The sequence below is a fragment of the Dreissena polymorpha genome, chromosome 4 (assembly GCF_020536995.1).
Source record: "Dreissena polymorpha isolate Duluth1 chromosome 4, UMN_Dpol_1.0, whole genome shotgun sequence".
NCBI lineage: Eukaryota > Metazoa > Mollusca > Bivalvia > Myida > Dreissenidae > Dreissena > Dreissena polymorpha.
The window spans coordinates 25,179,527-25,206,945 of record NC_068358.1 but is presented as its reverse complement, the minus strand read 5'-3'; the positions used below and the strand labels follow the sequence as shown (position 1 = coordinate 25,206,945).

The following is a 27,419-nucleotide window of genomic DNA, read 5'->3' as shown; positions in this document are numbered from 1 at the left end:
CTTGGGGTTGGAAATTACGCCTTTAAAACTTGAATCTAGTAAGAATTGTCTTTAATTTATTTTGATTTTCTAAGTGACTACATACCTGTTAAAAATGCACAGAGGTAAAGGATTAACAAGTTTCTGTCTATTACAGTCAACAGGTTCTGAGTTACGTGTGCAAAACGTTGTCCTGTCTATTACAGTCAACATGTTCTGAGTTACGTGTGCAAGACGTTGTCCTGTCTATTACAGTCAACAGGTTCTGAGGTACGTGTGCAAAACGTTGTCCTGTCTATTACAGTCAACAGGTTCTGAGTTACGTGTGCAAGACGTTGTCCTGTCTATTACAGTCAACAGGTTCTGAGTTACGTGTGCAAGACGTTGTCCTGTCTATTACAGTCAACAGGTTCTGAGTTACGTGTGCAAGACGTTGTCCTGTCTATTACAGTCAACAGGTTCTGAGTTACGTGTGCAAGACGTTGTCCTGTCTATTACAGTCAACAGTTCTGACTTACGTGTGCAAGACGTTGCTGTGTTCAGCGTACTCAGAGCAGGTCTCCCAGTTCCTCATACCTGCAATGGCGTACGGCAAATACCCGTTCCCGTTTGTGGATCTGATTACAACGTTGATCACACCGAGCAAAGAACAAAGTGCATGGAAGAACAAAGGCTCCGGCCTATCTTCTTCCGAGAAGCCTGTGCCCATTGAAAAGACAGCCTGGCTTCTGTGTGCATTTGTCACTCTGGCGGCTAAGGCACTGGGTAAGTTTCCCGCGTGCCTTTTCCTTGCCATTTTGGGAAATAAGCATTTTAGGATAGGTAATTTGTTAGCGCAAAAAAGTGCACTGATATGTGAATAACTAATTTAATGTAATTTTTTATAATAATTAAAATCTAAGAAAAAAATCGTATAAATTATACTTTTTTAGATGTAATTGAAATAAAGTTAAAAAATAATAATCATTAGACACTGTTTTGAAAAACAAAATCAAATTAGGATTTTTTTTCAACTTTGGATTTCTTTTACGATTTTGGGGGGGAATGGATCATTTAAACAGCCCATTGGAACGCCAGAAAAAGGTTTGCATTGCCAATGTAGCAGAACTAAACACATTTTGCAAGGCCTGTCACGTGTAAATTTGTGTGTCCCAGAAGTACCTTATTAAACAAAATTGTGAAACTACATTCAAATCTGTCTTGTGCACTGTTGGTTAACTTTTTAAAATAAGCCTAAAACAATCGAATAAAATCTGTCATTGTATTGTTATAATTTGCGGCAATTAGTCAGGTATTTCAGTGTTCATTATATCTTCGCTATTCAGCCAAAAATATAGCGAATTTTCGGCATGTGTGCACTCGATATTCATGAATATATTTTCAAGATCAAAGCCATTTCGAGTTTGCAGAAAATGTTAAGCGCCGATTTACGATTGTCGGTCAATTACATGTATCTCTTTACCTAACTAAAGCCTGCCTAAACGCCAAGCGTCCTTGTGTTGGAAAATCAACGTTGGCAAATGAGAGCGCACAGGAAGCATGAAGGCAACCGGGTGTAATCCTCGTGAGAATTGTGCATTTCATGCATAATATTGTCAAAAAAATATTCGAAGAATTTTAACAAATTATTGTTTAAATTCAATGCACAATACTGTAAACGTTTAGATGAATTCTCAAATTAGCCTTATTTAATTTGTAATCCGAAACACACTTCCAAACTTTATGTTAATGGGACATTACCTAATTCTAGCTTCAAAAAAGTGCTCATGTATTTCGTGTTGATCCTCTGTCTCGATAAAAAGTGCGCAAAATCATGCTGCAAGTACAACATCTCGTTAACCGCATGGAAACCGTGGCTGTCTTGATTATTGTATTTTCCCCTTACTTTAGGGGTTCTAGAATAGGCAGTGTATTTTATAGCATGAGACTAATTTAGAGCTTATATGTTGTTTGCAGACTCTACTTTGCTACAGAGTTTTGATGGTTCTTTACCGTGTTTCAGATGATCTTTCCCACTCTGCAGTGTGTGGGAACCTACAGGTGATACAGTGACTGCTGCCGTCATTGCCAGAAGCCCGTGCTGATGATGATGATTACTATGATTCTGATGAGGACGAGGGCATGGAGACAGATGATGATGTGAGCTTCAGCTATGTTCTCAGCTTATTTAGTCAGAGATGGGCAGAGTTTATTGGTTTGCTGATTTTTGTAGAACGAGTAATTATTGTCGAGCTGATTTTATCTATCAGACACGTCTTCAGTAATATATGAACATTGCTTTGGGTAATAGGTTTTAATGTATGTGCATATAGCGTCGTTCTATATAAGAATGTGCAGCCTGCACAGGCTAATCAAGAGGAACAACACTTTCCGCTTGATCTGGATATTACTAAGAAAAGGCTTCCATTAAACGAAAAATAGAGCAACTCAGCCAGGCTCATATATAATGACATAATAACTAGATCAAATTTGATTTCTCATCCATATTATTCTTGAATTGTGGAGAACTAGCCATAAGAATGATCTGAAATTGATGTTTCACCCACTGCCTAGAACGTGTTATAATCCCATCTTAATGAAATGATGTCATGATAAAATCTTCTCTGTGTTGTTTAATTAGCCAAACGTTTCAGGATTGTAGAGTCTCAAATACATGCTCCCTGGGCTTAATAGTGATTTGAAGTGACCTTTTGAGTCATTTATTATTTTTTGTCTGACATTCTTTCTCCCATCTTCACCAAAATTAATACTTTTGTCTTAAGATTGCTATTTAACTATCGGGGTTATAACTGTTTAACCAATAATTCTTGTTTCATATTTACCAATTGAGATGCGCTGTAGGAAACAGGACTTAATGAATATGCATCAAGTGTCGTCCCAGATTAGCCTGTTAAGTCCACATTGGTACACTTAAAGTAAACTCAAACATTCCGCTTTTATGGCTTTTGATTTAAAAGACGTCTTTTCTTAAGGAAAATCCGATTAAGACAGAAAGTGTCTTCCCTGATTGCTAAATTATTGTGACTCAGTTTGTTTCCCTTAGAGTGAGCTGTCAGAGATCAGGGAGGCGTGTCTGTCAGCCCTGAACTCTAATACCAACATCAGCCAGATAGTGGGACTGGTGCGGAAAGAACTCTGCAAGGCCGATGTTCTGCACGCTGTAGCAGTCATTTGTCACTGTCTGATCAGCAAGCACAGAAACTCCATCCGTAGAAGAAGGTAAGAATAGGTGTGTCATTATCTGATTAGCCAGCACAAATACTCCATCCATAGAAGAAGGTAAGAATGGGTGTATCCATATCTGATCAGCCAGCACAGAAACTCCATCCGTAGAAGAAGGAAAGAATAGGTGTGTCATTATTGGAACCTCGTTCTTGGAAAACTGGGCGTAATCCATGTGCGTTTAGTGTCATTCTAGATATTCCTGTGAAAATATGGTACTAAACCTTCCTATGGACTTTTTCGTTTTAATGTAGTCCCTTCAAAGACTGCACAGGCTTATCTGGGATGCCACTTTACGCTCTTCATAAAGCCCAGTTTTTCCAGAACTGGACTTACTTTTAATGTCAATGTAGTTGTTTACAGAAACCAACACAACAGTCAAGCTGTTTGTTTGAATGTGTAAAAACTCGTCAGTGGATATAACGATTGATTGCATAACATAATTAGGCATTAACTGGTTTAACATTACAAACAATTCATATAAATAATCAGTATTGATTAATGTAACTCAAGGTATAAAAATATTCTTGATAAAAAATACTTTTACTTAAACTTTATTGTTTGTTGCTTTCAGAATGCTGTTCAGTCTTGCTTACAATCCCACATTTATAAGAAATCTGTGGAAGTTTTGTGTTCAAGAATCCACGGTCACCCAGACCAGGTATGCTCCAAGTGGGTTATGTCCACTCATGGGAGGCTGTTTGTAAGAACACCATACATTATTACTAAGTAAACAAATTACAGTGGACCCCTCTAAACCGGACATCTCTGCGACCAAAAGGAAATTCCAGTTCAGAGAAGATTCCGGTTTAGAGGGGAGATGGCTTATTTTACTTTCAGACGGTCAATTAAATAGCCTAATGTGGAAAAAAACAATCAGCTAATTTTAATAGTGTATTTATATATTACATTCATTCATAATGCAATCCATAAGAACAACCAATGAGACATGTACACAGACTTTTTTCGCACGATATCCCCGATTGTTGACGACTTTCCTTTCTTATATTTCTCTGACAGCATCTTGAGTGTAGGCTGAAGCAACATCTCTGACTCTTTAATCAATTATCTTAATTGCCAACTCTGCAAATCAACCTTTTATATGACATTAAATTATCAATTGTTATAAACAAGTCAAAATAATATAGCTTTAAGCTTATTAAAATTTAGCATGGCGTCCTGCATCAAAAACAAAACACACTGAAGGACCCTATCTTTTGTTATCAGTAATTAAAATCAGTATTATCACTTCTATTGATCGATATGTACATTACAGGCCATGTCTCTTTAAATTGTTTTGCGATGTTTACAGTTTGCAAAATTGTCAACCACCTTCGTTAATTTAACGCGTTTTTAATCCGCTATTCACGTGGTTTTGACTCTGGTCTCAGGTGCAATAAACCGGTCCTGACCGGTTTAGAGAAATACAATTACGTATGTTATGACCCAATTTTGATCCAAAGATTGACCAGTATTCGGAATTGAGGGGATTCCGGTCTTGAGGAGATATTTTACGCAGAGTTGTATAGGGAAAAAAATGGGACCGATCAATTTGTCCAGTTTAAAGAGGATTCCGGTATAGAGAGGATCCGGTTTAGAGGGTTTCCACTGTAATACTTACATAATAAATTACTGCAATAAAAAATAATTATTTCAAAGACTGCAATTTATAGCAGCGTCTCCAAGATCGGGTCGCAGATAGGTTATATTAAAACTTACATAAATATTCTTATTTAATAGCAATGCAAAAGATGTTTAATTAAAATTAATTTCAGAAAATAGGAATAAATAAAAGTAAATTTGATTGCGGAGATACCTATATTTTGCTCCTGATATACAAGTTAAAGTTAACCCTGCCCTGACAGTCTGCTGTACATTGTAGGGACACCAAGCCCCTTATTCACCTCCTGAGTGACATGGCTCGAATTGTCCCCCTACTGTCTACATTCTGCTCCTTGTTCAATCATTCTCTTCACACACTGCACGATGCTGACTTCCATGTGGGTATCAAAGGTAGGGTGTTCAATTGCCTAATTTTCGTTACCATATACATGTAACATCCATTAACTTTAGTATGTTTTTTATGTTTTAAATATTTAATATCTTAATAATTATATATTTTTTTCCTGTCCCATATATTTAATCATTGTTAATTCTTGTGTATCTATGGTATCAGGTCCTGGATCAAGTATGCCGTTTGAATTTAAAGATGTAGAGATGTCCGTGGCGTTGAGAGATGTATGTCTGGGCATACTAGAGCTGGCCTATCCAGACGCCAGGCCAACAGTCAATGACGACTACAGGCGTGTTCTTGTGAATAAAGGCCAGAGGAAGGATAGCAAAGAGTTGAGCAAGGAAACCTGAGAGTGGGGAAGTTTGTTTAAGGTCTGTTTGATATAAAAAGAACGTCAAACATGTTCATAAAAGTACTGTCGTTTAACTTTTATTAGCTCGACTTTTCGAAGAAAAATGAGAGCTATTCTACTCGCCCCGGCGTCGGTTTTGCCGTCGCCGTTGGTTAAAGTTTTTTTATAAGGTCTAATTACTTTAACACTATAAAAGATAATGAAATCAAACTTGGAATACTTCTTTATGGCAATAATACAATTGTGTATGTCAAGTTGCATAACTCTGTCAGCATTATTTTTAGAGTTTTAGAGTTATGCCCCTTTTTATACTTAGAAAATTGAAAATTTGGTTTAGTTTTGTGTTTAGGTCCACTTTATTCCTGAAGTATCAAAGCTTTTGCTTTCAGACTTGGAACACTCGCTAACTTCTATAATGGGACTGTACAAGAACAGTTGCATAACTCTGGTTGGCATTTTGACGGAATAATGGCCCTTTTTATGCCCCCGGATCGATAGATCGGAGGTATATTGTTTTTGTCCTGTCTGTCTGTCTGTCATTCTGTCCAAAAACTATAACCTTGGTTAAAGTTTGATAACTTTTACCATGCATGTGTATCCCATGGAGCTGCTCATTTTGAGTGGTGAAAAGCCCAGGTCAATGTCATCCTTCAAGGTCAAAGGTCAAATATCATTGTATTTTTCTTTCCTAAAACTTTAACCTTCGTTAAAGTTTGATCATAACTTTTGAAATATTGAACACATCAACATCATATTTAGCATGCATATGTATCTCATGGAGCTGCTCATTTTGAGTGGTGAAAGGTCAAGGTCAAGGTCATCCTTCAAGGTCAAAGGTTAACAATTTAAAAAAAAACATGTTCATTTAATCTCTTAAATCCATAAAGGTAAAAGGTCAAATGTATGGCTTCAAAGCGGCGCAGAAGGGGGCATTGTGTTTCTGACAAACACATTTCGTGTTTGTCTTTGTCGTGTAACTTTGAATATTTTGTTAAATTTTGCGTTAAGATGCACTTTACTTCTAAAGTATCAAGGCTTTTGCTTTCAAACTTCAAAGACTTTCTTACTATCATCAGGGTACTGTACCTGACAAGTTGAATTTGAACTTGACCTTTGAATAACCTTAAATCTCAAGGTCAAATAAATAAATTTTGCTTAAATTGCCATTACTTCTTTATTTAGGATCAGATTTGATTCATACTTTGACAAAACATCGCTTACCTGACAAACCACAATAGACTTCACCCAAACCACCCCAAGGCCCCACCCCAGAATCCCCCCCCCAATAAAAAGAATATGTTTTTCCTTTTATGCCCCCGGTAGCATTTGAACTGTCTGTCAGTATGTGCGTCCGCCCGAAAACTTTAACATTGGCCATAACTTTTGCAATATTAAAGATAGCAACTTGATATTTGGCATGGATGTGTATCTCATAGAGATGCACATTTTGAGTAGTGGAAGGTCAAGGTCAAGATCGTCCTTCAAGGTCAAAGGTCAAATTTTGCGATATTGAAGATAGCAACTCGATATTTTGGCATGCATGCGTATATAATGGAGCTGCACATTTTGAGTGATGAAAGGTCAAGGTATCCTTCAAGGTCAAAGGTCAAATTTAGCAATATAGAATATAGCAACTCGATATATTTGGCATGCATGCGTATCTCATGGAGCTGCAAATTTTGAGTGGTGAAAGGTCATCCTTCAAGGCCAAAGATCAAATATATGGCTTCAAAGCGGCGCAGTAGGGGGCATTGTGTTTCACGAACACAGCTCTTACAACATTTTCAATAGTTACCTGACAAACCACAATGGACTCCACCCAAACCATCCCCCAGGCCCCACCCAAGAACCCCTCCCCCTGAAAAGGTCTTGTTTTTTTCCTTTTTTTCTTCTTATTTTCATGGCCCCGGTAGGGTTGCATATAGCAGTTGAACTGTCCGTCTGTCAGTCTGTCAGTCTGTGCGTCTGTCCGAAAACTTTATTATTGGCCATAACTTTTGCAATATTGAAGATAGCAACTTGATATTTGGCATGCGTGCGTATCTCGTGAAGCTGCGCATGGTGAAAGATTAATGTCATCCTTCAAGGTCAAAAGTAAAAAAATACAATCCACGGGCAGTAATATGCTTTAAAAGGAAGATAAGTTCTAAACCTGCCAAATGATATATTGAAATTTTATTTCAAAGCGGCGCAATAGGGGGCATTGTGTTTCTGACAAACACATCTCTTGTTGAAATATCATCTAATAAATGACCACACACCCACATTATTCTCCCTCTCCATCCCCCCCCACACACAAAGATTTTTTTAAACATGGTAAACAAGAGGGCCAAGATGATCCTAGTTCGCATACCTTTTTTTACAAAGCCAGCCTTGTTCATTGCTTAGTTTAAAATTCAGTTCTCTAGAGCATATTAGATTGGCTCTCTGCTGTTTACTTTTGCAGTGTGAACATATGATTAATTCTGATTGAGTACTGTCCATTTGCATGGGTTTTTTGAACCAAAACAATGGCCTTAAGGTTTTTGTAAGATTAGACCCCATTACTAAATTTTGCCCCCACAGAACCAAACGTCAAACTTGACCTAGAAATTGTCCAGACAAACATCCTGGTTTACATTCTATATGTATATAGTGAAAACATGTGAACACACAGTTTGATGTTTGGTAAGGGGGGTCAACTCAAAAATATAGGTCACCAGGTCAAATCTTACAAAAACAAAATCACTCCATATGCCAGAGTTTTGGTTCAATAATGATGAAACTTGACCAGGATGTTTGTCTGGACAATATCTAGGTCAAGTATGACGTTTGGTAAAGATTGAATGAACTGACTCCTGTCAGGTGAGCGAACTAGGGCCATCTTGGCCCTCTTGTTTGACCTAGTGACCTAGTTTTTGACCTAGCATTGCCCAGTTTCGAATTCGATCGAGGTATCATGAGGACAAATCTGCTGACCAAGTTTCACGAAGATCGGACAAGAAATGTGGCCTCTAGACTGTTTACAAGATTTCTCTATTACAATAGCCAAATAAGGAAAACTGCCCCGACCACTGGCGGCACTGTTTTTCAACGGACCGGAACCACTTTTGAACTCAACCAACATTTTATGAAGACAAACATTTTGACAAAGTAACATGAAGATTGGGCATGAAATGTGAATTCTACAGTGTTTACAAGTGTTTTTCTTTTTTTGACCTAGTGACCTAGTTTTTGACCCCGCATGACCCAGTTTCAAACTCGATCAAGGTATCATGAGGACAAATCATCTGACAACATTTCATGAAGATCGGACAAGAATGTGCCCTGTAGAGTGTTTACAAGGTTTCTCTATTGCCAAATAAGGAAAACTGCAAAACCCACTGGCGGCCATGTTTTTCAACAAACTGGAACCACGTTTGTACTCAACCAACATATCATTAACACAACCATTTTGACAAAGTTACATTAATATTGGGCATGAAATGTGATTTCTACATTGTTTACAAGGTTTTTCTTTTTTTGACCTAGAGGCCTTGTTTTTTACCCAGCATGACCCAGTTTCGAACTCGATCGAGGTATCATTGGGGCAAATCTTCTGACCAAGTTTCATGAAGATCGGACAAGAAATGTGGCCTCTTGAGTGTTTACAAGGTTTCTCTATATTCAAATACGGAACACTGCCCCGCCCTCTGGCGTCCATATTTTTAAACCGACAGGAACCACTTTTGAACTCAACCAATATATATTTAAGACAAACATTTTGACAAAGTAACATGAAGATTGGGCATGAAATGTGACTTCTACAGTTTTACAAGGTTTTTCTTTTTTGAGCTCACTTGAGCACAACATGCTCAAGGTGAGCTTTTGTGATCGCCTTTTGTCCGTCGTGAGTTGTGCGGCGTCAACATTTGCCTTGTTAACTCCTAGAGGCCACAGTTATTGTCCAATCTTCATGAAATTCTTGGTCAGATGTTTGGACTCAATGATATCTTGGATTAGTTCGAAAATGGTTACGTTTGCTTGAAAAACATGGCTGCCAAGGCACGGGGGCATTTTTCATTATATGGCTAAATATGGCTATAGTAAAATCTTGTTAACACTCTAGCGGCCACATTTATTGTCTGATCTTCATGACACTTTGTCAGAAAATTCATCCCAATAATATCTTGGATGAGTTCGAAAATGATGCCGGTTGGTTGAAAAACGTGGCCGCCAGGGGGCGGGGTATTTTGCTTTTATGTCTATAGTAAAATCTTGTTAACACTCTAGAGGCCACATTAATTTTCCGATCTTCATGAAACTTGCGCGGAAGATTTGTCCCAATGATATCTTGGATGAGTTCAAAAATGGTAACCCTTGCTTGAAAAATATGGCTGCCAAGGGGCGGGGCATTTTTCCTTATATGGCTATATATGGCTATAGTCAAATCTTTTTAACACTCTAGATGCCACATTTATTTCCAATTTTCATGAAACATGGTCAGAAGATTCATCCCAATAATATCTTAGACGTGTTCGAAAATGATGCCGGTTGGTTGAAAAACATGGCCGCCAGGGGGCGGGGCATTGTTCCTTATATGGCTATAGTAAAACCTTGTTCACACTCTAGATGCCACATTTATTTTCCGATCCTCATGAAACTTTGTCAGAAGATTTGTCCCAATGATATCTTGGAAGAGTTTGAAAAAAGTAACCTTTTCTTGAAAAACATTGCTGCCAAGGGGCGGGGCATTTTTCCTTATATGGCTATAAATGGCTATAGTAAAATCCTGTTAACTCTCTAGAGACCACATTTATAGTCCGATCTTCATGAAACTCGGTCAGAAAATTCATCTCAATTATGGGGGTGGGGCATTTTTCCTTATATGGCTATAGTAAAACCTTGTGAACACTCTAGAGGCCACATTTATTTTCCGATCTTCATGAAACTTTCTCAGATGATTTTCCCCAATAATATCTTGTTATCTCAGGTGAGCGACTTTGGGCTTTTCATGCCCTCTTGTTTGACCTAGTGACCTACTTTTTGATCCGGCATGACCCAGTTCCGAACTCACCGAGGTATCATTGGGATAAAGCTTCTGACCAAGATTCATGAAGATCGGACAAGAAATGTGGCCTTTAGAGTGTTTACGAACAAATGTGGACGGACGGACAGACGACAGACAAAGACCGATTACAAAAGCTCACCTAAGCAAACAGGTGAGCTACAAAAATACAAATATTAATTTTTATCTCGACTATTATATATGAAATATATATAGTGGAGCTATCCTACTCACCCCAGCGTCAGCGTTCCGTTCCGTGCCGTGCCGTAAGCGTGCAAATGTTAAAGTTTCGTACTACCCCAATTATTTCCATTGTCCCTTGCTTTCATATTTTGCATACTTGTTTACCTACGTGACCCCAACCTATAAACAAGAGCAGACAACTCTATCAAGCATTTCGTCATAATTATGGCCCCTTTTCCACTTAGAATATGCAGCAGACAACTCTATCAAGCATTTTGTCATGATAATTGCCCCTCTTATACTTAGAATATGAATATTATTGATTAATCTATGTTAAAGTTTGCGTACTTCCCCAAATATTTCCTATATCCTTTGACATATTGCTTTTATATGTTGCATACTTGTTTACCAACATTACCCCAACCTATAAACAAGCGCAGACCACTGTATCAAGTATTTTGACATAATTATGGCCCCTTTTACACCTAGATAATTAAATAAATTGCCATAACTTCTTTATTAATGATCACATTTTATTATTACTTTGACAAAACAACACTTACCTGAATACCACAATGGGTTCCACTCAAACAATACCCCAAGCCCCTACCCAGAATCCCTTCCCCCCCAACCTCCCCCCTTTTTTTTAAACATCATCTAATAAATTACCACAACCCACATTATACCCCCCTCTCACCCCCACCCCACTACCCCTTACCCCCCAATTTTTTTAAAACATCATCTAATGAATTACCACACCCCACATTATACCCCGTCTAACCCCCCTACCCCCCTCCCATTTTTTTTCCTTTTTTAATTTTTGAAAGATCGTCTAATAAATTATTGAATATGAACAATTTCCCCATGATGGCTTACGTTATACTGTCAAGCACTCGAATAGTCGAGCGCGCTGTCCTCTGACAACTCTTGTTTTATTATATTTTTCAAAGACTGTTCAACCATCACACCCAAGCTATTGCTACCAAACTTGAAATATAGTCTTATTAGTTTGTTTTATGTCTTTACAAATGTTAAATAGGTTGTGGAAAATATTCCTGAACTCAGAATCGTCTATAATGTACCACTTCTTTAAAACATAAGGGATCCATATGTTTCAATTATGGCCCTTCCAGTTAGAATATGACTATATTACATTGACGTTATTGAATATGAACAATTTGCCATTATACTGTCAAGCACTCGAAAAGTCGACATATGAACATGTATGGATTTTGTAATTCTATTTAAAGCTAGAAAACTTGCTGATGAATATGTTTGTTTTCAGGTGGTTGCTGGACTTGTTCGGCAAATATACACAAGAGACACAAGAAAGTCATTCTGTGACAAAAATCATTGGCTTACTGACAGGTTCAAAATCAGTGCAGATGCAGTAAGTTTGTGACTTTATTATATGTTCAGGTATTCTTATTTTGCATTAGTCATTGTTTACTTGTATTGAAGATAGCAATTGGAAAATTCAATTCTAATTATGGCCCCCTTATTCCCCCAGAAGAAGAGAGTTTATATTGTATTCATCGTCCGTGGGTGTATTGCTTTGAAACACGATGCTCGGCATATATTGTTTCTACACACTTTTTGAAACCTCTTGGACCTATTCTCATGCAAGTAATATTATGGTAACACGGATTTTAAGGTCTTCATTATTAGGTAAAAGATCCATGCCACATTCTTAACGGTTTTAATCTGATCTTCGCCAAACCACAGACGGTCATATCCGTTTAACAAGAAACTCTTGCTCTTTTGTTTGTGTATACTATATTGCACATACTTTTTTAACTGCACCCAATTTATTTAGCCATCATATATATACGGTCCTTCCATGTTGGTCCGTCGTTCGTTTGTTGGCATGCACTTGTTTACTCTTATCAACGCGGAGGAAGGCGGACCACCGCTGTCAAACAGGGACGTCAAGAACCTCGTTATTCTCACTGAGCTGCCCTTTGTTGTAGCTTTCCATGAACGAGTGAAGGTAGGAAGGATTGCTCTCTACAGTATAGCATGCTTTCTCATACACTTTAAAGAAATATTTATTAAGTTAGTAAAAGCCTTTATTTGGGATACATCAGTGTATTCTTTAGTATTGTTGTAATACTCAACATAGAATAAAGTCAATATTGTGCCATATTTTAAATGTTTATTTCATGATAAGACATGTATCCAGAAATGATTCTAAGTTTATTTGTACTATGTGCGTTTATCAAAGTGACGGATTATTTCAAACTGAAAGCAATATTTGTTCAACAGATATTTCACAAGATTCTGCAGAAGGACAAAGATGAGTTTCAGGCAGTGACCAGTCAGATCCTAGGTACTCGCTTAATCAGCGTGATGATCAGGAGGAATTACATCTATGAGGACGCATTAAAAAAATTATCACTAGACAATGGTATGATTTTAAGCCTAAAATAATGTGTAATTTTCAGAATAGATAAGTAATAATATTATGCACTTACATATATTATTGTTGAAATTTACGATTTATTATACTAACACAATTTTACGAGTGATCTATGAACTTGTTTACGCATTATGATGTTTTCGAACCCATTGGTTTCAGTCATTTTATGTTTGTATTGTTTAAAACAAATTGCAACCGATTTCAGAAACCTGTAATCATTTAATAATCATAAAGCCCATTTTTCAATGGTTAGTCTTGAATTTAGTGGAATGGAAAAAAACCATCTCTTGAGGTCCATGATTCAGAATTGTTGTTGACAAGTAGTACGTTTTCATTAGAGCGCACTCTGCAGTACAAGATACGTGTTCAGCTGTTGAATGCAGCAGGGATGGATGAGGCAGGTATAGACAGGGGCGAAATCTTCAGGGAGTTCCTCTTTGAACTGCTGAAGACTGGCTTTGATCCCAACCGAGGGTTCTTCAGTCAGACCACAGACAGGCTGTTCTCCCCCAACCATCAGTCTGCTCTGCTCCTAGACAACTTTGAGCACCATTACTTCTTCCTGGGCACGAGTTCTTATTATTCCTTTCAATCACTCAGATGGACTCGCTGTCTTTCTTCGTAAATGTATCTATGCAGATCCTCCAGACTGACATAGAGTCTCTCTTGCATCGTGGTCTCTATCGCTCAGATCTTGCGTAATAGGACGATGTGATCTCTGGTACCTTGGGTTGGACACCTTTGAGGCATGCACTCTACGAGAACGGAGGGACTCCACAAACAAAGCACCATAACATACAAAAAAACATGATTGTCCATCAATTTAATGGAAAGCGTTGCACCGTCGTTGCGTGCACTTTGGCCCCAGTGTATTGGTTTTCATCAGTGGTTTATATTCCGGCTTTTCCATGTCGTAAAGAATAATCGGCCAAGGCTTTAGAGCGTCTCCGCCCATAGTTTTTCTCTCTGAGTGATCATTCTCATACCTCTCAGCCTAGAGGAGAGGTGGCTGATATTCCTCTTTTCTCTATTCTTCAACCTGTCTAGCTTCGGAAACCTTTTCAGGAGATTACACTCGGGCTTGCATAATTGTGCGGTTCATAGAGGAACTCGAACATTCCAACCACGTTAAGTTATCAGTTGTGTGGTAGGGGCATGAGTTTGATACATGATTCCTAACCCAAAGGAGACGTGTCATTTTTTCATAAAAATGCTATTTACGCCAGCCTCCAAAAATGCCTGACAAGTTATTATAAGGTTTAATCCGATCAAATTACTAAAATTTTATTTTAAATGCGATTTAAAGAAATATATATACCTCCGTATTGTGTAGGAAACATGTAAAGCATAATATGACTATAAAAAGATCCAATTACGCATGAAATGAAGCATACTTGTTACTTACCAAAGATTTTTTCTCTTGCCAAGAAAACTTGAAGATTTTCTGTTTCGAGATAAACTTTCACTTAAATTATTTGTAGCGTATTTTGGTGCGTATACACAGAAAGCATTTTCCAGAATTATTGGACACACATATTTTATTAATCCATACGAATCATATGGTTTTCTTTTTATTTGGAGTGTTACTTGCAATATGCATTGAAAATTGTGATGTCATTTCTGATGTTCGCCATCTTTGAAAATTGATTTATGTTTTATTTGCGCATGGCATCAGACATCTGTGTATACATCTATGAACATATGCCAATTTTTACGTTCATATGTCTAGTAATTACACTGATAAAAATATGTACAACAATGCATTAAACAAATAAATTAGTCCCAGTTATTGCATTGATTTATTTGTAAACCGTGTAAAGAGCAAGCGCAGAAAAACTGACGTTGTCCTTGACCATCTATTTAGACGATTTTGCAAAATTAAGTGGGTGTAAATATAGTATACTAGAAGCGTTCCGTTCATTTCAATTTTCAATTATTTTTTTGTCACTTTTTATTTTTTCCTTCTTGATATTGCAACTTTAGGAATATTAAATATTGAAGAAGCTAGGCGGTAAATGAGTATGATTATATAGTAAGTTTTAAAATAGTTAATCAATTGTCCGACACATTTGGAATTTTACTTTAACCCATTTATGCCTATTGGACTCTCCCATCCTTCTAAATTGGATCAATTTATTTCCAACGCTGTTTGCCAATGCCTTTTTTCTTGACGCTATGCATAAATGGGTTAAACAACTGGTCTACCAGATTATTATCCCCCGCCATAGGCGGAGGTATATTGTTTTGGCGTTGTCCGTCCGTCCTTCCGTCCGTCCTGTTTTTCCGTCCGTCCGTCTGGAGCCATATCTTGGAAGTGCTTTGGCGGATTTCATTGAAACTTGGTATGAGTATATATATGGATAATAGGATGATGCACGCCAAATGGCATTGTACACCATCTGATAATAACAGAGTTATGGCGCTTTGTATCTTGAAAAAATGCTTTTTTTAGTGTCAAATACAACACTTTTGTGTCCAGAAGCATATTGGCAGGGAATATCAATTCAACGAATTTGCTTGTTCTATTGGAAACCATCATATGACATGCAAAACATCTTTTATAAGGTGTATTTGTAACATTAAACAGTAATGTATCAAGTTATATCAGTAAATTACCTGTTTTGATGATGGAACAGAAAGGCCAGTATTATTTCCAAATATATTGAAATAGTATGCGGAATAATATTTCAAGACTGCGTTTCAATTTAACAATGTTTATATCTTTAATAACATTTTATTACCAAAAATTCTATTTGTTTTCTGGTTCCCTCCGTTTATGAGGTCTGCAGGTGTCATAAAATCTTAAAATTTGTGGAGGGGGACACAGAACGATCATCATGATACCAATTCCCTGTACTTTAAACAGAAAGCATTACATGTATGTATTATCGGAAGAAAGTTACACATATGAGACACTTCGTTTGCGGAAAAGTACTCAAAAATCTTATACTATTAACTGATAGATTTCTGTAAAAAAAATCTATTAAGCCATAATGCCAACATATTGTAAACAAAACGTATTGAAATAAGTGCTCAATACTGCCTTGAAATTATAGTTAAATTTCAAAATAATGTTGACCTGAGAACGTTATGTTCACGAAGAGCTTTTAGGATACCATATTGTGTTTCGTCCGTCAGTGCGTGAATCCGTCTGTTAACCTTTTCTTCTAGTAACTTAGCCTAATTAACCACTGAGCAGATTTTAACAAAACTTCACAGGAATTATTATTCAAGGACTCTCTTCCCAAGATGTTTAGATTGTTCTGGTCCACTGCATATGTAGGTAACCAGAGCTAAAATAGATTTTAAAAGATAAAACTTGAAAAATATTCTCTGAAACAACAAGGCCTGGAGGTTCAACATTTAATGTGTAGCATTGCATAGTTTCCCTTTATAAATCAAGCGCATCGTGCAAAATTGGCCGAGAATCATATGTTTATAAGGACTGACATATAATATAACGTAAAAATCTCATCTTTAACGACAAGGCCAAGAGGGGTAATATGTTGTATATAACATCATATGGTGGTTCTCTAAGAAGCTTGCTCAGATTTTCCCAAAGCATGAAATTGGCTCCGCCGTGGGCTTTCTTGTTTCCCTTATATGTATATAGTGAAAAATTTACATATGTCCTCCTCTGAAATTACTAGGCCCAGATGTTTTGGTATATAACAAGGAAAATCACATGTTGGTCATCTAGCATCTTGATTAAAATCATGTCTCCGGGGTTTAAATCAGCCCCGCCATTGGGTTACTAGTTTTCCGTACATGTGTTAATGAAAACTTTTTTTATCTGAAACTATATGACCCAGGGGTTTGGTATTTGGCATGAAACATCTTATGGTGATCCTCCAAAGTTTGTGTCAAGCATGCCCCTTGGATCATAAGTGGTACCGCACTAGGTGTTACCTTTTTCACTATATGTATATAATGAACACTTGAAACATATTCAACTCTGGCACCGCAAGACATAGAGTTTGATATTTGATATGTAACATCAAAAGATTGTCCTCAGCAGGTTTGTTCCGTTCATGTCTCTAGGGTCAAATTTAGCCCGACCCGTTGTAACTCGTTTCTCTGATGTGTATCTAGTGGAAAAATCTCCTTTAAAGCTGAATGTCCCAAAGGTTTGTATTTTGATTGGTATATCAAATTCTGGTTATCTACCTTTTTATGTCCCCCACTATAGTAGTGGGGGACATATTGTTTTTGCCCTGTCTGTTGGTTGGTCTGTTGGTTGGTTGGTTGGTTGGTCTGTTTGCGCCAACTTTAACATATTGCAATAACTTTTGCTATATTAAATATAGCAACTTGATATTTGGCATGCATGTGGAGCTGCACATTTTGAGTGGTGAAAGGTCAAGGTCATCCTTCAAGGTCAGAGGTCAAATATATGTGGCCAAAATCTCTCATTTTATGAATACTTTTGCAATATTGAAGATAGCAACTTGATATTTGGCATGCATGTGTATCTCATGGAGCTACACATTTTGAGTGGTGAAAGGTCAAGGTCAAGGTCATCCTTCAAGGTCAGAGGTCAAATATATGTGGCCCAAATCGCTTATTTTATGAATACTTTTGCAATCTTGAAGATAGCAACTTGATATTTGGCAAGCATGTGTATCTCATGGAGCTGCACATTTTGAATGGTGAAAGGTCAAGGTCGAGGTCATCCTTCAAGGTCAAATATATGGGTCAAAATTTCTTATGTAATGTCACTTCTGCAATATTAAAGCTAGCAATTTTATATTTGAAATGCATGTGTATCTCATGGAGCTGCACATTTTGAGTGGTTAAGGGTCAAGGTCAAGGTCATCCTTCAAGGTCAAACGTCATATAGGGGGACATTGTGTTTCACAAACGCATCTTGTTTTAAAGAAGAAAAAAATCAAGTCCAAACTTGTTATACAAAAATAACATAATCTGTACATAAGTCGTAATTTCAGCTCGTGCATATCTCATGCTTTTGTTATGCTTGTGAAAAACGACACATGCAAATGTTTTAACACGTAAGATACACTTACCTTCTTTCACTGCACGATCCTTTTTTTTGCTCCTTTGTTGTCGCAGAGAATTTACTTGTGCTGTTGGAGCTACATAGAACCGGTTTTTACTACAAGTGGTTTTGCATGGATCACTCCAAGGCGGTGACCCCAGTTTGTGTTAACGCTGGTGCGTTTGTTTTGTAGTTTTGTGTCTGGTCAAGGGCCTTTGTTTTACGTCTCACTGTTTGTCAATTGGTTTCTTGCCATAAATAAAGGATCTCATAATGTGTTTTTCTCTCCTGTTGTTGAAGATTTAGTTGTGTATTTGTTATGTCATCAAATATTCACTATGTAAGTATGTTTAAAGAGCAGAACAGTTTATGTTTTACTTTGTGTAAAATAAACTACTGATAAGATTGTTGATTAAATAATTCATCTTCTTTCCATTAATTGCATGGCTCCTCTAAAGCATCGACACAATTTGACTATTCAACGAGTCTTCGGCCTAGGTAAAACCAGAACTTGGTCGATTTAGGGGAGTTTTAAAGAACACTCCCACAGTGGGAATTGAACCCGTGACGTCCCTATCGCTAGTAGGACATCATATCCGCTACACCATTACGATAAACACATTTAATTGATGTGATTCAAACCAATACACACTAGAAGCTCTTATCCAATGCATCTGTGACGATATGCAATCAAAAGCAAGGCTCATAAACCTGAATATATGGGGCACTGATCGTAGATCAGGGCTTATGTTAGAAAATTCTGGTAGCTCCATAAAAATGTTGGCAACCCATGCGCTATATACTAGTATTAGTCGGACACTGGTGAATCTTTTTAAGTATATTTTATAATTTCAAAGCTGTTTATTCATAGCATTCTACAATTGGTCACCACGGTTAGTGTGACCCTTCTTGGTTCTTGTTACCAATATGGTCACAGTGACATATTGCTGGTCGCATTGTCCAATTATCGGTCAAAGTAACGGTCTCGTAAAGGTACCGCTTCTCGAACATCACTTCTTTAAGAACCCACCATTTTTTTACACTTTATCCGCATACGCATACGCACTACGTCATCGTCTATATGTACCAGGGCAATGTTAAAGACGACCCGCGCGTAACTGTCAATAGACAAAAATGCGCCAAAAAACAGGTCAAATGGGTATATTGAACCTAAAACACGCTAAAATTATTGTATGCCTTAAAGGGGCCTTTTCACAGATTTTGGCATGTATTGTCATGAAATACTTTATATTGATCAATGTATACATGGGATCTAAAAATCTCCAGTAAAAGAAAAAAAGAATAAAATAAAAAATAAAATAAAAAAGTAACCCTCAACGGGGATCGAACCACTGACCCCTGGACCCATGGAGCAAAAGTCTACTGCTCTATCCACTAGATCATCCGCTCTCACACCATTCCTGAAGTATTTTTTTCTTTATGTAAGCAATCCTCGTAGTATAAAAAAATACAACGACAATAACAGAATAATCCAAATTATTCAATCGTTTCGCGTTGCAACGCTTTATAATTTTGAGTTTTTTTCAATCGTCAAAAGATGCACATAATGGATATTTTAGAGCATGGTAAATGTTTAGTATTACTGTTTCCTCACAAATATCATAACTTTAAGGAGAATTCGGCGTAGCTGTTTAACGTCAATTTTGACCGTACCTGACATTTGTAGTGTCCAATTAAATTCAAATAAAATTTCCCGCGGCTAGACAAGAATGAATACACTTCATTTTTTCCATTGGCTGATTTGAGCATAGCACCAGAACATTGGAAACATGACCGCGTCTTTGTAACAGTGTTTGCTGCGTGTTCAGCATGAAACAATGTTATCTCTAATGAAAAGGCTTGATAAATAGAACAGTTTTACACTCAACTCTTGACAGTAACACAGTTGTGCGTGCACCTTTTATTTTCAGAGGATTGCCAGCGCCAGTGCGTTTGTACTTAAAGGCTATGTTCTCATATTTAGTAATAACTTCCATATTCCTGTCTGTGTACTAGTATATTTAAGTTAATGAAAGTATCGGTTTTCCCTATCCTGATATTCGTAAGCCGCGAAAACTCCGCGTAACATCCTTTACTGCGTGTGATGCAGCTTAGAACTGCACAGAAAAAGACATTCTCCATCTTTGATCTCACTCTTTACCTTTCACCAACTCTAACCACAATCAACGTCGTACATCTTTTTAAAAAGATATTTCTTGTTTACAATTTTGTCAATTTACCAAAACTTGAAAAGGCCTCTTTAACGCTTTTTACAATGTATTATGAATTTTTTTTTTGAAACATATGAAAGCCTGGTCAAATGTTCGTTCTCAACTATGCTTGACAACTCACACATTTCGGCTAACGCAGAAAGTCGAGTGACCATAGACAATTCTCTTAACAATTGTTAAACGAAGTGAAATGTTACATGCCACTTAATATTGCAACTAATGAAATACTTTCCCGATTGTTTTTCTTTAACAATTTTTTTTAATTATTTGTCATACAAATTTCTGAAAATCCCGATAAAAAAGAGTTACAAAGCATAAGGCATACTCTCCAACAACACTCACACATGCTTATAAACTTGAATAATAAACAGGGATGCCTTGTAAAACTATTGCTAAACAGTATTGAGTGCCACAAAATACTCTTCTTGGTCGAGTAAAAGACTGTGTGGATCAATTAACCACATTGTTCTGGTCCACTATTTACATTGGAAGAGAGGGCAAAATTAGTCCATCACACAAAACTGATTGTTGATTTGGGGTACGGTGTCACCATATCAAAAGTTGTCTTCAAAGCTAGTGTTAACGCTGTAGTTCTGATGAATCTTAACACGGGTGAAACTATTTCCGTTAAATAGTTTAAGGGCTTGTGCATGAGGTGGCAAGGGTCATACAACCAATAGGTTTAGCCTAATTTAGGGAAGGCTTCCTAACAACAAGAAGAAGCATTTCTCTCATTTAGAAAAAGTAATAAAAAGTAACAACCTTATTAACAAACCATTCTGTATATACTATGTAGATGAAAAGGGTTTCAAACTGAACATACCACACCATACATTGTTAGTGGAAGTGCATCTTTGCTTGCAATATCGTAATCCCGGTCAGCGGCACCCACAGTTATTGGTGGCGGTAACGCAATTGGGACACAGATCCCGCCCTATTTTGTCTTCGTGGGTGCTGGAATGAATAAATATTTCTGCAATGTGCTTCTCCACGATCAGATGTGATGATTCCTAATTCAAGCATTTTTCTCAAATATTGACAAACACATTTTATAAAGTACATTCAAAGATATGATCCTTGTCAGCCAATTATCGTCATATTTGCCACAAATCTCACGTCCAAATCCCTATATTGGAATGGGCAAAGAAAAACACAAATAATATTTGTTCTTCAAGCACATACATCACACGTGCTTAAACCCCAAGAAGTAGCCTGCTATTGACCTTTGCAGAAAATATACAACAATGCACGTCATTTTTTTAAAGAAAATACATATCTTCAAAAATTACAAAATACAATGTTGCAGAGTTAGCATCAAATTCATAGTCGACTGCGTTATCAGTAAATAACTTGAGGGCGGCCTTTTAAACGTCCAGCACATTTTTCCATATCATAGAGCTGTGATTAGTGCTGACATTTTCAATCCATCAATGCCATATGTTGTTCTTCAGGAAAAAAACACTGACATTCTGCCATGCATTGACAATTATTTTAAATCGGCTCAAAACATAATATAATTGAATTGAAAAAAATCTCACCATGAAAATAAACTTAGAAAGACTTAAAGAAAAAACTGTTTCAGGTCGGAAAATAACAATTGTTGGTAGTAAGCAAGAAATCTAATCACAGTAATTACCACTTTACTATTAACAAAACAAAAAAAGCACACGCATACATGCAACAAATGTCCAGCACAGTAATGCCCCCTTCCCATAAACTCTTCCCAGACCTTCGCCTGATATTCACCTGCTTATGTTGGAGCTTTTATTAATTGTTACAGATTTTAGGAGATGGCAGTCCAATGATTAAGCCCTGGCTCGATTCTTTCTCCATAAACTTAAGCTTATTGGAGCCACTTTGTTTGAATGTCCAAGTCATTGTCGCTGTGAGGCTTGAAACCCCTGAATCGTGTACGAAACAATTATTTCAATATGTTTATCACAACAGCTCACTTGCGCTTACTCAGTCTTCCGCAAGAGCGTTGTTGTCCTTGTTACTTAGCAATATTCTAGTAATAACCATATTTAGCTGTCAAAATCTGTTTCAATCAAATCATAATGTAGCAATATTCTAGTGATAACCATATTTAGCTGTCAAAATCTGTTTCAATCAAATCATAATGTAAGATTGATAGTTGTGTATGATTGGAAATATGGTGCTTGGTCATCGTCAAACAGGTGGTTTGCATGCAATAACTTAAGTTTGTATTTACCTGTCTCGAATTAACTTTGGATATAGCAAGCTTGCATGGATACCTAGGATTTTATTTTGAGATTTGCAGATCAAGGTCACTGTTACTAAAATAGAATCAAATGGGTTAACTCAAGCGTAAGTTTGGCGGAACTATTACGCTGAAATGATTAGTGTGTGTATTTAGGGCCAGCTTAAAGATCGCTGTTACTAAAAATAGAAAAAGATCAAACACATAGTTTCTGCTAAGTAAAATTGGTTGGAATTGAACAGTCTTTGGATATAGCTAGCATGAGACCTTAGATCAAGGTTACTATTACCTTAAAAAAAGTTTTCGTCCCATAACTTTTGTTTGGATGGAGATATTTCTGTGATTTGTTGGTGCATGTAACGTACTTGAACATCCAGCTTATGATTGTATTGGTTGCAAAACGAGGAAAACAGTTTTTGCCCAATATCTCGACTTTTGACGGAGGTAATGTGCAGATATTGTGTTAAGATAGGTGTCGTGCATGCAAATGGAATGATTCTATAGGCAAGTAACATTTGCTTATTATTTGTCTTTCTGTTTTATTTGGCAGGTTATAGAGCTAAAACAAGGCGGCCGGCACATACCAGTTACAGTCAACAATCGCATAAAATACATTCACCTCATGGCAGACTTCTATCTGAACAAGCGAGTACAATATGTGTTTGTTCAAACCTTTAAAACCAGAGGGCCAAGATGGCCCTAGTTCGCTCACCCGAGAGGAGTCGGTTCATTCAATCTATACCAAATGTCAAACTTGAACCAGATATGGTCCAGACAAACATCCTGGTCAAGTTTCATCATTATTTCATCTGCGAGTCATGATCAATGTACCTATGAAGTTTCATGATCCAAGGCGTAGGAATTCTTGAGTTATCATCAGGAAACCATTTTTCTAAGTTGAGTCACCGTGACCTTGACAGCCATTGTGTGAATACGTTTTTTGGCACTGTGATCGTGAACTTTGACCTAGTGACCTGATAATCAATAGGGGTCATCTACGAGTCATGATCAATATACCTATGAAGTTTCATGAACTTAGGCATAAGCGTTCTTGAGTTATCATCCAGAAACCATTGTACTATTTCAGGTCACCGTGACCTTGACCTTTTCCTTAGACCTAGTGACCTAAAAATCAATAGGGGTTATCTGCGAGTCATGATCATTGTACCTATAAAGTTTCATGATCCTAGGCATAAGCGTTCTAGAGTTATCATCCAGAAACCATTTTACTATTTCAGGTCACCGTGACCTTGACCTTTTACCTAGTGACCTGAAAATCAATAGGGGTCATCTGCGAGTCATGATCAATGTATCTATGAAGTGTCATGATCCTAGGCATAAGCGTTCTTGAGTTATCATCCGGTAACCATTTTACTATTTCGGATCATCGTGACCTTGATCTTAGACCTAGTGACCTGAAAATCAATACGGATCATCACGCGAGTCATGATCAATGTACCTATGAAGTTTTATGATCCTTGGCATAAGCGCTCCGGAAACCATCTGGTGGACGGACGGACCGACATGAGCAAAACAATATACCCCCTCTTCTTCGAAAGGGGGGGGGGCATAATGAGAATCCTGCCCCTCCCAGCAGCAATGTTATTCAACTAACCGGAACCATTTTTGAACTCAACTCTCGTATCAAGGAAACAAATGTTCTGAGCAAATTTCATGAAAATTCGGCAAAAAATGTGACTTCAACTGTGTTCACATGTTTTCACTATATACATATAAGGTTTCTCTATAGCCAAATAAGGAAAACTGCCCCGCCCACTGGCGACCATGTTTTTCAACGGATCGGAACCACGTTTGAACTCAACCAAGCTATCATTGAGACAAACATTTTGACAAAGTAACATGAAGATTGGGCATGAAATGTGACTTCTACAGTGTTTACAAGGTTTTTCTTTTTTTGACTTAGTGACCTAGATTTTTACCAGGCACAACCCAGTTTCGAACTTGGCCGAGATTTCATTGGGACAACGCATCTGATCAAGTTTCATGAAGATGAGACAAGAAATGTGGCCTCTAGAGTGTTTACGAGCAAATGTTTACGGACGGACGGACGGACATTCGACGGACAAAGACCGGTCACAAAAGCTCACCTGAGCAATCAGGTGAAATAAAAACAAAGATGAGATATCGAATTTCTTCAATACAAAAATCACAGTTGATAGTTTATGTAGTTAAGTGCAGGAAGACTAGATCTACATGTGTATAAAATATTGATTTATTTTACTTTTAAATATTCGAAGTTTTACGAAACAGTTTGAGCTCTTATCTGTATAACAAGCTAATGGCCACGAGAGTCAATTCAGAGCTCAAGATAATGTTTTGTGAAATTCTTAACGTTACTACCAGATTTTCAAAAATAATTCTTAACTCTGAAATTTTATTCTTAACGTTACTATTAAGTTTTGGAAAAGAATTCTTAACTTTTCTAAATGACCTAAAAATAAATAATAATGGTTATTTTCATGCAAAAAATCAAAATAAACATACTAGCAACTTAATTTAAACGAGTTCAACAGTGTCTATTCAGTATTATACAATTTTATTTTTCAAATACCTTCATATGCCCAAACTGTCCTTAGATTGCATGCCTTCGATGAATTTTTACAATTTTCACAATTAAAACGGGTCTCCCCTTCAAATTTTTCAACGATTGGCCACGGGAATTTTCCCTTCCACTCGTTCAATGTTTTATTGTTTAAGTTTGGACCCGTCGTGTCGCGTTTTTTTTTATAGCTTTTCCGACTGTTCCGCCAACTGGACATACACCATCGTATAAGATCTTTTCTATAATGTCTTTCTTAACATTCAACTTCGGCTCACTTTGCGTACAATATGTTAAAGCGTGTTTTTGCACGCTTTGCAGTTTTTTAGGACGCTCTCTGGGCGCCGCAATTGTTTTTTGACAGATAGACTGTACACGCCGCTTTTATTGGAAAAAAGCGCTGTGTTAAACAAACCCGATAACCATTCTATATAAGCACCGAATAGATCTTTAATACGCGAAAAGAACTCAATAAAAATCGATACGAACCGATATAAAATTAATATTCGTAACATTATTTTGTAATTCTTAATGGTACGACAAGATTTTAAAATAAATACGTTACGGACTTGAAAATAATTCGTAATTTCGAAAATACGACCCTTATCTGGAGCTCTGCAATTGCCATTGCCTAGTTTGCTCACACATATATACCGGCATTGTTAGTCATTCCGTAACGGTCTGTCTGACCTGCTGAACCTAACCTATATTACACGAGACTTAGATTACTCATACAGATTCACAAGCAGTGTGCTGCATTCCGCAACGGTCTGTTGGACCTGCTGCACCCGGAGTGGCTGCAGATGTTTGACCAGCAGGAGCTACAGGTGCTCATCTCAGGGGGACGACCACCCTGTCATGCAGATGTTCCGAGATATAGTGAAGGACTTTACAGACGACCAAAAGATGCAGCTGCTCAAGTTCATCATTAGCTGCTCTCGAAAGCCTCTGCTGGCATTCAATGTTGGGTTCTGATTATATACCATTTAATAATGGAGTTCATACATATTGTTTTGTTAGCATGTTCTTTCACCCATATACTATATCGACTCTAACTTCTCTTTAACTTCCGTGTAATTACGTCAAAGTTGTTTTACCACAATGACTTAAAATGGATGTTTATATGCATTATAAACAGCAAATTTCGTATTTGTCATTTGATTCTTGTTCGTATCAAATGCTTGTCTGTCATATTTATTGGTATTTAATATAATTTAATGTCGATTTGTTTCAAATAAAACAACAGAACATAAACAGGACTCGTAGTGACTAATTCAATTGTTTAAGAAAGATTTATGTATAAACTTAGACTTCGTGAAACAATACTACAGAGTTAGCTTATATAAAGTGCACTAAAATATGTATCCTTACCAAACATTGTTCTAAACGAAGAACAATACAGTGTAAACACAGTGTAAACACAGTGTAAAAACGTATGTTTAATAAATCAGTTATCATGAATATTTTTCTACTAATAACCTAATAAAGACAAATTAGTTAAAACTAAAAATGGCCCTCTAATCCACAAACAGGAGCTGCACCCAACGATCTGCATCAACAACTACATTTTTTTCATCAGCTTAATCTGCCATACTTCCACGACTTCAGTACGCTCAAATTTCTGTATTCCATATAATCCGGGGCGGGATTCTGACTCAGCCAAAGTGGATTTAAGACAATTTTATTATTTATCTTTGTTAATGAATACCTGGAACCAGAGTTTGACTCGAAATGGTAAATGCAAAGCGCATGAATTCGTGTCGTGGTCATCTGCTTAAACATAGAGACGAAAGTGGGGTTTCTTAATTCATGCACTTTGTCATCTTCCTGTTGTTTGATCATGATCAATACAATAGTTCTCATATGTTGAAAGAATGTATTCAGTTTGCTCATGCTGAGTGAGAAGTAACAGAAACCATATTGATAATGTTGACCATTTATTGTTAATCTTCCCGATTAAGTTTTTGTCATATTCTTAACTTAAAAGTTGAACCCGTGACCCTAGAAAGGAAATGGTAAAAAATAATTCATTCTAATAAATTCTGGTTTGTATCTTTAAAATAGTATTCTGATTGAATATTATTTCATTAATGTATGTAATCTTAAGGGTATAGTATGCCTCGGTGTCTCGTGCACGTCAGTTTAAGATTATCGGATTTCTCTTTAAATCTTTTTAGAATTTTCGAAGATAAACGCCCAATCAAAAATGTGTATGT

The 27,419-nt window shown here is 37.0% G+C and overlaps 1 pseudogene; it reads left to right on the top strand.

Moving 5' to 3' along the window:
- Positions 1-12,643: 12,643 nt before the first annotated feature.
- On the top strand, positions 12,644-26,178 carry LOC127878289 (ubiquitin-protein ligase E3C-like; annotated as a pseudogene).
- The last annotated feature ends 1,241 nt before the right edge of the window (positions 26,179-27,419 follow it).